Genomic DNA, 12,864 nt, shown 5'->3' on the forward strand with positions numbered 1-12,864 from the left:
ATTTTTAAACTCGCAAAAGGAACGTACACGTACGTACGGTGTGTGCATGGGGAAAGCAACGTTTTCGGTTCGTCTGGTGTGGAATTTTGCAGTTAATTCAGTCGCATCCATCTTGTCCACTTCCTCCATCCTCTCCTGCACCCCATTCCTCCATACAGCCATTGTTTGTCCAAGCCTTCCTCTAGCTTAGCCCTCAACTCTACTGTTGGTGTTTCTTCCCCCTCTCTCTCTTTGCTGTTCCTTTTGTCTTGATGTATCCTGTTCCGTTCAGTGTACCAGCACTAGCTCTTCCATGAGCCTCGACTTTGTATCCCAAAAAAAAAACCCGTAGTGCCCGTTTATGCATTTTGTTTATGTCTCAATATTTTCATCAATATTTACATTTGTTCTTTGGAATTTGAAAAAAAACCCAAAAAACAATTTGTTTATTTGGGGCGAAAATCCAAGCTATTTTATCTTGTTGCATCATACAGTCAAAGACGAGCTTTTCTTCAATATGCAGATGTTGGTTCTCTGTCAGAGATCACGTGCTTGTGAGAGTCAACATCTCTCTGGCTATTCTCAGAGAGCTGCCTCAACGCCGGCGAGCAGATTGGCAGGGACTGCAAGCAGCCATCTCTCTTCAGGGCTGGTCTCCCATGTCAACTGGCCCTGATGTTAACTCAGCCTGGGAATTCCTCCACAGACACCTGCCGTCTCTCTGTCATGCACAGATTAGTTAATCAATCATCTAACTGTTCCTCTCATCCACCGAATCTCATGGTGGAGTTAGGTGCTCTGAAGCAACTTGGATTCTCTCCCCAGGAAGCAAATCCGATCAAAGGCAATTTCATTGCTTCCCAAAAAAGTCCACAACAATCAACTTGTCTATGTCCACTCCAAGGAGAACCTCAATATCTGTCCAACCTCGATAATGAACTTTCAAACTTGTCTCCCTCCTCTGAAACCTTGTGGCACCTTATCAAGTTTGTCTCCGGTGGATGCTGCTCTGACACTCCTTCCCGCTCTTCAAGTGGCACCATCGCCAACTCTGCTCATGAGAAGACCGAATGTCTCAATTCTGTGCTTCTTTACAAACCTTGCATCCTCAACCCCTCACTGTCGGTACCTTTCCTTACCTGTCATACCCACTGTTCCTGGATTCTGTCTTTTGCACCTCAGAAGGTCGAGAAGGTTCAACCCTCGACTCTGACTCTGCGACTGGACTGGACGGCATCAGTTCACGTGTCCTAAAAACCTGCTCTGCTGTTTCGAGCTTGTCCACCATAACAGAGACAGGTGATCATCCTCTCTTGTGGAAAGGACATTCCAGGTGCTCACCCGAAGGGACAGCCTCAGGTTAACCCAAGGAGACCGTCGACTGGTGGACGAAACCTGAGCACCACTCGGACACACACGTGACTGTAATCTGACCCGGGAAGGTTACCCCGTGGTTTTCCTCCTATCATCATGAATGGGGGTCCCGAAGGGTCCGAAATTAACTTTTTCCTCAAAACTTGATGGAATCAATCGGAACTTGCACAGACACAATGTCGGGGTTCCCTCATTAATCCCTGAAAATTTCAGCTTCCTCGGTCAAATCCTCCCGGAGGAGTAGATGATACATACCCACCTACATACCCATATATAACTCCGTTATGGAGGGAAGATTGTCGATAAATACAAAAACAGAAAATAAAGAACGTTGATTTGTATCGAGGGAATAATCATCGACGAACTCGGACTCGATTTTCCACTTTCCCAACACAATCTGAAACACAAACAATCCGTTAAAACGAAACGGTCAATCCTTGTATTTATTTTAAATTATGGACACGTGATCTGGCGGGAACCAATCAGACACCGCGATCTCGCGGTTCGCATTTTCCAAAAACAGCTCGCGGTCTTCACTCGGTTACCACAGCGTACCGTCCTTCACCGACACGACGTGCGGTCCACCATGACCCGAGATCTCAGAGAGAACACCACGGGATCCACGGGAGGTTCTACGGAAGACCGCGGGTCCATGGTCGGTTCACCCGAGACCTGGTACGTGACGTTCACTCCGTACCGATAACTTGTGTTTCCCGTGCTGATCCGTGCTGTTTACTAACACAGGAACTCATTGATTTCGTGAATGTCACGATGTCTGGAGCGGAGCCGGAATTGAATTGTGAATGGAAATCCCATCCATGGGATGTTACCCTCCCTCTTGTACATGTTAGTATGACATCATTTTATACCTCATCACTTCATTCATCATTCAATTCCTCTTTAATCTCGTTTACAACAAATCAGATGAAGATTTACTTGTGATTATGGGCCTCTGCACCGGCACACAATGGCCTGTTCTTGAGGACTGCAGTGGCATCTTAAACGTCCTCGAGGAATCACTGGATGAGAAGACAAGAGACTTACCTTTGTTTTCAGAGGAAGGTATGCTCACTGATACAACACCTTCCTTGTGCATCACCAGGTTGGCAGTTTATAGCTCGTCCTGTAACAACCTTATTTTAGGCCAAATTATGTTCAATATTATATTTAAAGATGTGAAGGGTGAACTTAGTTACCACTAAACCAGTCGGCTGTTTGTAAAGCAGAGTTAGTGAGAGTTTACCCGGAAACTAATTAATTCTGCTCAATGGATGGAAGTCACAAGTTCAAGGTCAAAGTTTGACCCCAAAATCATTTTTCACGAAATTTTAACCTCAAGCTGTGACCTCGACCTTTTGACCTGCTGTAAGAACTGTTATGAAACCATTGTTACGGGATAGGTGTGTTTGTCCCGATAAAATGAATTATCTAAAACTTGTCCTTGTCCGATTTTTCATTTTCGTCCCAAGGTCAAGGTCACAAGGTCAAAAACATAAAAAACTGCGAATTTTGATATAAAAATCATTCGATCGCCCAAACTTTGAGAGCGAGGATGACAATATTTTTTATGCATAATCTTGAGGTCATTCCCCACCTAAAGTCTTGAAACCATTTTTCTCTATCTCGAACACCTTGCCCCTGGCGCCCCCTTCAAGTTTGTTTTTTACGCTGATTTAATCAAAGTATGGATAATCCGAGGAGTGTGAAATCCCATATAACCGATATGACGTCATATTGTTCCTGGAATGTTCCAGAGGAAGTTTTGCACCAAAGGTCATAATCCTTGACCTTTGACCTTCAAAGGCCACAAAGGTCAAATTTTCAAAGTTGTGGGAATCGAACCGGGTTTTCGACCTTCTTCGACGAACTAACTCCAATAAGCTATAGCACGTATCCTGATTCCTTATTTTAATGTCCACAACATTGTTTTGTGACCTTTAAACGTTTTGCAAAGGTCAAATTTTGAAAGTTGTTGAACGAAACAGGGTTTTTGACACTTTGCAGCTGTTGATGGAAGGCCACTATAATTAATTATAACTTGGTCAAAAATTATCGCTTTGTCTGATCCTTGACTTCTGAAACAATCTGCATCGTCAAATATCGCTCGTGAACCATCGTCGTCTTCAGACTTGTTTTATAGTTCGGTTATTTAAATCTCCAGATCTCCTCCACTTGGTCCCTCGTCTCGCGGCCGGAGCATACGAGACAAGGTCCTCCCGTGCTTGGTTCGACTTCCTCGAATTGGTCTGAATTCCAACACATTCTGACTCAGGTAAAGGTAATTCTCCCCATGACTGAACACCCCTCCCCGTTCTCTTATTGGTTTAATGGAACCAACCAACACCCCTCCCCGTTCTCCCCAGATTACATACCTAACGGAGTTTACATGGGAGATCTCATGTCATGGTCACAGCCGTTTTGGGTTCACAGGATACCTGCAAAGGTAACGTGCTCGTGTTTGAGCTGTCTATTCTGGCATCAGTTCCCTGTTCAATGAAAAATTCGATGCTACCTGTTTAAAAAAAATACAGGTGTTGCATCAATGAGTGTGCCTTTGGAGGTTATGTTAAGCCGGGTGTCCTGTCTGCTTGCCTTTACTTGTGGATGTTCAAGATTCCTGGGTACCATTCAAAATCCTGCAGGAGGCCAATGTTTGCTGCCATTTCCCAAATTCTTATTTCTTGTCGTGATCTACAGATTGTAGTTGTTGGGACAGCTTACACCAAGTCTCAGTTAGATTGAAGTTGGAGGTGAAACTTATACCATCTATCAGGTAGGTTGTAGTTGTAGGTACAGCGAACACCATGTTTCAGGTAAAACGCTCACTATTATCGGTCAAGTTTAGTGAATGATTGTTAGCATCGTGATTGTTACCTCTTCGCATTGTGTGAACACGTTATTATACACCTGCTGACATCACAGCTCCATCTCACTTTCACCAGGCTGACAGGTGTATTAACAACAGCAGTTTTGGACTCAGGTTTACAATGATGACTTCCAGTGAGTGCTTGTTGATGCTTTTCTACAGAAGCCAATTGGACGTTTTTGGGATTCAAGTGCTGTCATTATTGAACTTGATAAAAAACTGGGAGTACGAGGATTTGATGATGTGTTCGTGCAAGTCGTAAGGTCCATTTGAAGGTTTAGTTAATTATTGTAGTATCATGGATTTCAGTGATCATCTCATTGCATCATTGTATCGGTTTCAACAATGCTGAGGAATGAGCTCCTGCAATGGAACGACGGCCTTGTGTGAAAGCAGAAGGCATGACATGTCATGGTTTGAGATGATGACAAGAGAAAGGATGGCCCAGAGAAAAGAGGGTTGTGATAAGGTGTGCAATTGTTTTCTCTTTTCTTTCCTTCAGGGATTTCAAGGAAAAACTGGGCCACCTGGTCCTCCAGGAGTCATTGGACCTCAGGTAAAGACAAGAGCAAGTTCATCAATAATATATTTTCCTGGAAGCCTTCATGCCACAGACAGTGATGGAATGATTTATTTCCCGTTGATAGACGATGATATATGATATGAGTGTGTTCTGTCTGATTTCACAATTGGTGAATCTTCGAGATATTAGATGCCGCACTCACAACATCCTTCTGAGGACGTGGGAAGTCTGCTTCCTTTCACTCTTCACATGTATTATTGTCCTTTTATCCACAAGAGTGGAAGAATTAATGAGTGGCAGGAATTGAATCCTTGGTGTGTGTGTGTGTGTGTGTGTGTGTGTGTGTGTGTGTGTGTGTGTGTGTGTGTGTGTGTGTGTGTGTGTGTGTGTGTGTGTGCGGGTCATTGTGTACGCATGTGTATTGTTGTTGGAGTGAAGTGTTGGAGTGACAATATAATTGGACTTGATCACAGGTGTTATTTGTGATCAGTGTTATCATTATGTTAATTAAATGACAGTTTTAGAGTTGTAATTGTATTTTTTGTAAGTTTTGTTTTTTCTCATTGCTTTTTGGGGTTCAACAGGCCAGACGGGACCCATGGGAGAGCGGGGTCACCCTGGCCCTCCTGGCCCACCTGGCCCTCCAGGTGAGCTGGGACTGCCAGGTCCAGATGGAAAAGAAGGCATGAAGGTCGGAAATAACAGTTTTATGTGGATACTGCAATATAATTTTTAGTTAAAGCAACAACAACAACAACCAACAACAACAAACAAGGGGTTGGGAGTAATTAGGGAATTGAAATGTGTATCGATAAACAGTATGAGTAAAGGTGATAACTAGATTTTGCAATTTCAGATTGATTGATGAAGGTATAGACTGAATTTTAATCTCACTCTCCAGGGATTTATGTTTTATTAAATTATTTAACACAGGTGTTTAAACTCTGACACAAATTCAGGTAAATTGGTCTCAATGTAAAGTTATGAGAACACACTTGTTCGATAAGAAAAGTATAATTCCTGGATGCTGTCCTTCGAATAACCTAAGTGGTTTTTGATGACCTTTGTTTAACCTTTCACCTCCCAATCACTGTTGTTAATGTTGACCCCCAGGAGATCCATGGTGAACGTCATGGCCATGAAAGTTAGAGTTTATAATCTGTCCCTCACCTCTTGATCTCTCAAAATCTTGGAGTTACTCACTGAGGACTAGAATGTGGAATACCCACACTGTTGATGAGAGTGGAAAATCACAACAACACTCTCAATGTCAAACTCCAAGTGTTATCGTATCCATAGACTCGTGAATTAGCCCCCACAAGTGTGTGGATCAGGTGGTTTATTCTCATCACACCAAGCTTCTCTACACACATTCGTGGAGCACCCAAAACCCCCATCATAACACGTCATCAACTTGGGTACAAAACACGAGCTTTGGTAAAGCAAGCTCAAGACACAGCTTCGTCTTCTTCTTCTACTGTCTGTGTAGCATCATTGGCTGGGGGTACAGCTGTGCCACTGATGCAATACCCTCTGCTGATTCTATCAGGAATTTGTAATTTGTTCCTGGTGCTAGCGATAGCTCACCTACTCTTCAAGAAGGACACCGTGGGATCTTTAACGTCCACCAACTAATCCCAGTAGATGGGACGTGTGTGTTTACGTAAACATTGGGATGACAGTTTATAGCTGGGTATGGATTCAAAGCTCGGCGAGACAGCTTAAAAGTGAGTGTGCCTCCCTGTGGGCCATTCTGTCAGCCCAAAACACCCATTTGTCCCCTTTTTAAAACTTAACCAAACAGGTGTGGTTATCTTCATCCTGATGAAGCAGCACTTTATGGATGGAAGGAAGTTAATGAATATAGAGGTCTCATAATAATTAGAGGTCTCAGGACTGATTTGTCTCGAAAAACAAATCATGAAAATCACAATGACTAAATTATGTTTTCCTTTGATCTCATCTATAATGCAGTCGATGAAAGACTTCCCTGGAAACAAATCACATCAAATATATATATATATATATGTATATATATGAGCCCCTAAGAACCATACCGGGCCATCCCATCTTGGTGTACTTTTGAGAAAAAGGGACTCAAAGTTCTCAGTCTCCTGTGTCACAATGAGCTCATGACAATAAAAAATACCTAAGGATAAAATACTCAGCATCTGTCAGATGTCTGGCCACCATGTTTATATAGAATCATGGGGAAAATGTGGGATGGCCCATTCAGGCTCTGGCAAGTCAGATGCATATTAACAGAGCCAGGGAGGGTTTTTGCTTATATCCTAATCATAATATATTCTGATGGGTTGGCCCATTTTGGCCCTGAAAGGTATCAGTTTTGTGCACCTGAAGAGGTTCATAACTCAATTTCACAAAAAAGGTGGGATGGCCCGGTATGGTTCTTAGGGGCTCATATACTAGAGTTCATGACATGGGAAGTTTATCATTTAGCCGGGATAAAATAGAAGGATCAATTTGTCACATGACCCCCAAAAAATTGCACTGAGAGCAGCGTCCCCCCTCGGTATATGTTGCAGTCCTGGTGATCACCCTTCCCTTTCCAGAGAGGGACAACAAGGCCCCTCTTCCAGTTAGTTGGGATGATGCCTGTGTTCCAGGCAGAGCACCAAACTGCATGCAATGACACGAGTGCAGCATTTCCACCAGCCTTGAGAAGTTCAGCATGGATGCCACAGATCCCTGGAGGTTTATTCCATTCCAACCGGTTCACCACAGCCTGTTTTTCCAAAAGCGAAGGTGGACCACAGTTGATTGGAGGGTCAGCAACAGGGATTGTAACACCCTGACATCCAACTCAACAGCTGGTGGATTAGCCTGGTACAACCGCTCAAAGTAACCGGCCCAGCGGGCCTTCACTTCGGACTCCTCTGTCATGAGCCTTCCACCCTCCACTCTAACTGCATTACACCAAGAGACCAGCTTGGTGGAACGCAATGCGCGAATTCCCCTGTAAGCAGGACGAGAATCACTTGCCCACAGGTGATGCTCGACCCCCTCACAGATTCCTCGCACATTGGCCTCCTTGTCCACCCTTAGCGCACGTACAGTTTTACGCCTCAGCTCCCTAAACAGCTGAGCTCTGCCATTCAGCCTTGCCCAGTGACTGGTCAATAGAAACCAGTTTCCTGTGGGAGACAAAATTCTTATTCGCCCTTCGATGAGTTCCAAGACATCCACCGGCAACATCAAGGAAGATGGTCTTGAAGGCACTCCACATCTCTTCAAGATTCCCCAAAGTATTCAGCCCCCCCCGAAATCCCCACTCAGCTTGTTCGCAAACTCCTCAGCTACTCTCTCATCCCTGAGCTTGCCAACATCCAGCCGAGGCTGGGATGGTACCATGTTCCTGGATTTTCCACACTCAAGGTATCTATGCGGGAAGACGATGTGTCCATCTTCCTGGTTAATAAACCAACTTATTGAGCGTGATGCAGCCACTCCCGACGACCACACAAGATTTCATCAAAAAGAGTGGATTTATTCACAAAGGAGGAAAAGGGGTGAGAACAATCCACAAAAAAAATTATACCCAGCGTGCCCGAAAGCCACGACAGTCTAAACACACAAATGATTTATTCCATCAGTTTGGAAGAGAGGGGGTGACGGGGCTCAGAAGGGGAGGGACGAGACAAAAGAAAACCTGTGATGCACATGCTCCGCTCGCGTACCTGGTCCACCTCACAACAATTGCTCTCTCTTTGTGCCTCTCTTTGTGCTCAGTAGGTCATTGGGGGTAGGCTGAGGCACAGACGCTTGGGAGAGAGGGACGAAATCCTTTTGTAAATTACAAGGATTACACCAGACTTACGCTAATGTGGACAGACATCACGATGAAATAACTATTCTAACCTATCCCCCATATTACCAACTCGACTAATTCTAAAAATGTGACGAGAGGTGGATCTCTTCTTCCTGGGTGGGTTGAAATTAGATTCGTTGAGACGAGTGGACGTACCCCCGGAGACGCTGCTGCTCTCAAGGAAAGAGAGGACCTCCTTATTTCTTGTGGGAAGATGGAGCTTTTCGAGGAAGGGATGTCAGAGGGAAGGAAGATTGAGGAATTGTGTAACGTGTCATGCCTGTCGGGTTTGCAGAGCGTTGAGATCGACTCGGTATTATTGTGGCCGTTGGTTCAGGAGCACCATGGGTTGTCTCACCCCTTGTCCTCGGAGAGGGTCGAGACGGGGCTCGCGTAAATAACACAGATGGAGGGTCGTGCTGAGTTCTCACACCACTCTGATACAGTTGTCCCCTCGGGCTCATGAGAGGGCATCGATATTGAACTGGTATTTGCGGTCTCAATTCTCGAAGCATCACGTCTCTCGGACCCCGATCGAGATGTGATCCGGGATGACGTCTCTCCCCTGATACCCGCGAGCGGATTGTATCCACAATGCGCGTTGGACAGAAGACATCTCGGAAACAATCCACATTACTTCGGTGGGAATCCGTACTCTCTCGGTGGAAATCCGTACCCTCTCGGATGCGATTCATACTACAACAGAGGCGATCCGTATTTTCTCGGATGCGATCCATGTTACTTCGGAGGCGATCCTCATAATTTTGGTCCACCGAGGTTGGCTCTTCGAACTGCAAGAGTGGATCTGTGATGGAGGATGACGAAACACGGCGGCCCGATGCCATCACCTTGATTGAAGAGCCAGCTGATGAAGCTGATGAATGAAGAGCCGAACAGCTGATAAAGGATGAACCAGGCTTCCTCCACCTGCGAAACGATACACACTGTCAGTTATAACTGATGTGATGATTGATACATTACATTAGACGATACACATTGTCAGTTGTAACTGATGTGATGATGCATGCATGAGGTCAGACGATACACAGTGAGTTATAACTGATATGATGATTGATACATGACAAAAGACGATACACATTGTCAGTTATAACTGATGTGATGATTGATACATTACATTAGACGATACACATTGTCAGTTGTAACTGATGTAATGATGCATGCATGAGGTCAGACGATACACAGTGAGTTATAACTGATATGATGATTGATACATGACAAAAGACGATACACATTGTCAGTTGTAACTGATGTGATGATGGATGCATGACGTAAGACGATACTCATTGTCAGTTATAACTGATGTGATGATACATTACGTAAGACGATATACATTACGTAAGACGATACACATTGTCATTTATAACTGATGTGATGAAGTCATCCCATTTTGACTCCTCGCATTGACTCTCCCATTGACCCCTCCCATTGACTCCTCACATTGACCCCTCCCATTGACCCCTCCCATTGACTCCTCACATTGATCCCTCCCATTGACCCCTCCCATTGACTCTCCCATTGACCCCTCCCATTGACTCTCCCATTGACTCCTCACATTGACTCTCCCATTGATCCTCCCATTGACTCCTCACATTGATCCCTCCCATTGACTCCTCAAATTGACCCCTCCCATTGACTGATCCCTCCCATTGACTCCTTAAATTGACCCCTCCCATTGACTCTCCCATTGACCCCTCCCATTGACTCCTCACATTGACCCCTCACATTGACTCTCCCATTGACCCCTCTCATTGACTCTCCCATTGAACCTCCCATTGACCCCTCGCATTGACTCCTCACATTGACCCCTCGCATTGAATCTCCCATTGACTCTCCCATTGACCCCTCCCATTGACTCTCCCATTGACCCCTCCCATTGACTCCTCACATTGACCCCTCCCATTTACTCTCGCATTGACCCCTCTCATTGTCGTCCTCCACCTTTTTCTGTGATTTGTTTATTTTAACCCTACTTTTTCTTTCTTCACGGTAACGAAACACATCCCCGTCCCTCTGACGTCACATTCCTTAATCTGCTTAACCCCACCAAATAATTACTCACTCCTCATTACAGCTGTCTTGATGTCCAAGAGGAACGCACACTAACCCTAACCCTAACCCCAACCCAAACCCGAACCCGAACTCACCTCGAAGCTGTCCAGCCTGGGTTGGAATTCCGACCCAGCTATAAACTGTCATCCAGGTGTTTCACAGGTAGTGTGATTCCATCTCTCGGATGAACGTTAAACTGGGCCTTCCATCTGCTGGAATTAGTTTGTGGATGTTAAAGATCCCAGGCTGTCCTTCGGTAAGAGTAGGCGCGCTATCGCCGGCACCATGGCCACACTCTCAGCCTATGATGTTTCCCCACAGTGTTGTGCTGCATCCGAAAGAAGAAGAAGAAGAGATTTAATTCGGAACTCGACTCTTCTGAGTCTCAATCCCTCATCATTGATCCAACTACCTTTGATCCTTTACCCCTGATCCTTGACTAAGGGCCTTCGAACTTTCACCCCATCCTACCCGACAATGTCTATAAACCGTCAGGACTACAACTACCACGACTACTACTACCACCACCACCGCAACTACTACTACGACGACTACAACTACTGCAGTCACAGTTATTCCCTCCTTATTGTGGGAGTGGCCATGGGAGAGGTTTGGCACAAACCTCTCACGAACCGGCTGGCCAGGCCTGACGTTCAAATGAAGGTGATTTGAAGAAGAATTTGTAATTTGTTTAGAGTGCCGGTGATAGCTAGCCTACTCTTTACAAAATACACCACGTGATCTTTAACATCCACCAACCGTTGCTCTCAGACCGAGTAGCCTTCGGGACCCTCAGAGGGCCGGAGCACTTTGAAATACATCGTCGTGCGAGGAGTCCGTCTCTCCGGTGTATCGTCGGGTCGGGAATCGAACCTCTGGACCATCCCTTGAGGCACACGTCGCCCCTCTGTCCACCATCACAACCCTCTGGTGGTCCAACGAAGGCCGAACTGCCGAAACGTTGGTACCCGGCGTGTTTTTCATCCGTCCCTCACAATTATAAACATTTATTGAACATTAACGGCCATTCCGAAGGATTATATGAACATTTACAGGATGTTGTTGATGTTACTAATTATAAAATACAAACAGACACGAACACACGCACCTGGATACCTTGATACCTGTGAGAGGGCTTCGTTGGACCTTGTGAAACCCACACACACCCTTCCCAGCACGGTTTTAGTTTTACCCAAAATGGCGGACTCCACGTGTGTCGGCACCAGGTGAGCCCCAGCCCATCGATCCTCCATCGGGGACACGTGACGGGGAGAAGGGGAACAGATAAATTGTCAAACAAGAAGAAGAGAAATCGGGCATCACACATCATCGGCAGCACTTGTTTTGTGTAGTTAACCCTTCATTGTCCTTCACTCACGAAGCGAAAAGCACGGTTAGACATCCGGGTGTGTACGTACGCGTACGTGTGTGTATTTTTAATTTTCATTTTCTCGGCAACCGTTGGTCTGATTGACACGAAATTTTACCATCGGAGTGCCTCCCCCTGTAGAATATTTTTTTCAATCATAATTATGACGTCATAGGTCAGGAGGATAGACAAACGTCACACCTCCACATCTCCCATCCTATAAAAACCTGGTCTGAATCCAAAGTGTATATACCTATGTGGAGCTGTTGAACAGCTCCCAAGATGAAAGCAGCCAAATTAACAGGATTACCTTTTCTTAAAATTGAATGTAGCATTTAATTGAGGAAGCCAAAGCATTTAAAATGCTCTCAGTAAGCTACCATTTTTGACTGTTGGTAATCAAAGCCAGTCGGCTATATCTCTCTATCTCTCTCTCTCTCTCTCTCTCTCTCTCTCTCTCTCTCTCTCTCTCTCTCTCTCTCTCTCTCTCTCTCTCTCTCTCTCTCTCACTCTCACTCTCACTCTCTCTCTGTCTGTGTCTCTTTCTCTGTCTCTGTCTCTGTCTCTTTGTCGTGCAGCTGAACATCTGCCTTTCTTGTTGGCCCTTGTAACAACATTCCTTGAGCCTTGGGCTCGGAGAAGCCCAGTCATAAATCAGCACTGTTTTGGTATAGTTCAAAAGGGAACATCTTGTAGTAGAATGAGACGATAATACATATATTGTGATAAAGATCTGCCTGATCAATAACAGATCTTCTTGCTTGTGAAAAGATAAATGCTTTGTCAGGCCAGGAGAGAATATTTGCTGGGGTGTTTTTACTTTCAAAGAAAACAGATGAGCAGGAAAAGTATAT

The 12,864-nt window shown here is 45.1% G+C and overlaps 2 long non-coding RNA genes across 2 annotated transcripts; one reads left to right on the plus strand and one right to left on the minus strand.

The window, feature by feature from the left end:
• Positions 1-1,867: 1,867 nt before the first annotated feature.
• LOC147008042 (uncharacterized) lies at positions 1,868-3,613 on the plus strand. Its single transcript, XR_015053687.1, has 3 exons — positions 1,868-2,028; positions 2,278-2,415; positions 3,515-3,613. It is a non-coding gene; the product is annotated as an uncharacterized LOC147008042 (long non-coding RNA).
• A 4,616-nt stretch (positions 3,614-8,229) lies between these two features.
• LOC147008043 (uncharacterized) lies at positions 8,230-12,420 on the minus strand. The gene is made up of 2 exons (XR_015053694.1): positions 11,750-12,420; positions 8,230-9,498 (listed from the first exon to the last, which is right to left on the minus strand). It is a non-coding gene; the product is annotated as an uncharacterized LOC147008043 (long non-coding RNA).
• Positions 12,421-12,864: the final 444 nt, after the last annotated feature.

The sequence above is a fragment of the Eptatretus burgeri genome, chromosome 22 (assembly GCF_056783735.1).
Source record: "Eptatretus burgeri isolate ZD-2024b chromosome 22, Ebu_testis_v1, whole genome shotgun sequence".
NCBI classification, from domain to species: domain Eukaryota; kingdom Metazoa; phylum Chordata; class Myxini; order Myxiniformes; family Myxinidae; genus Eptatretus; species Eptatretus burgeri.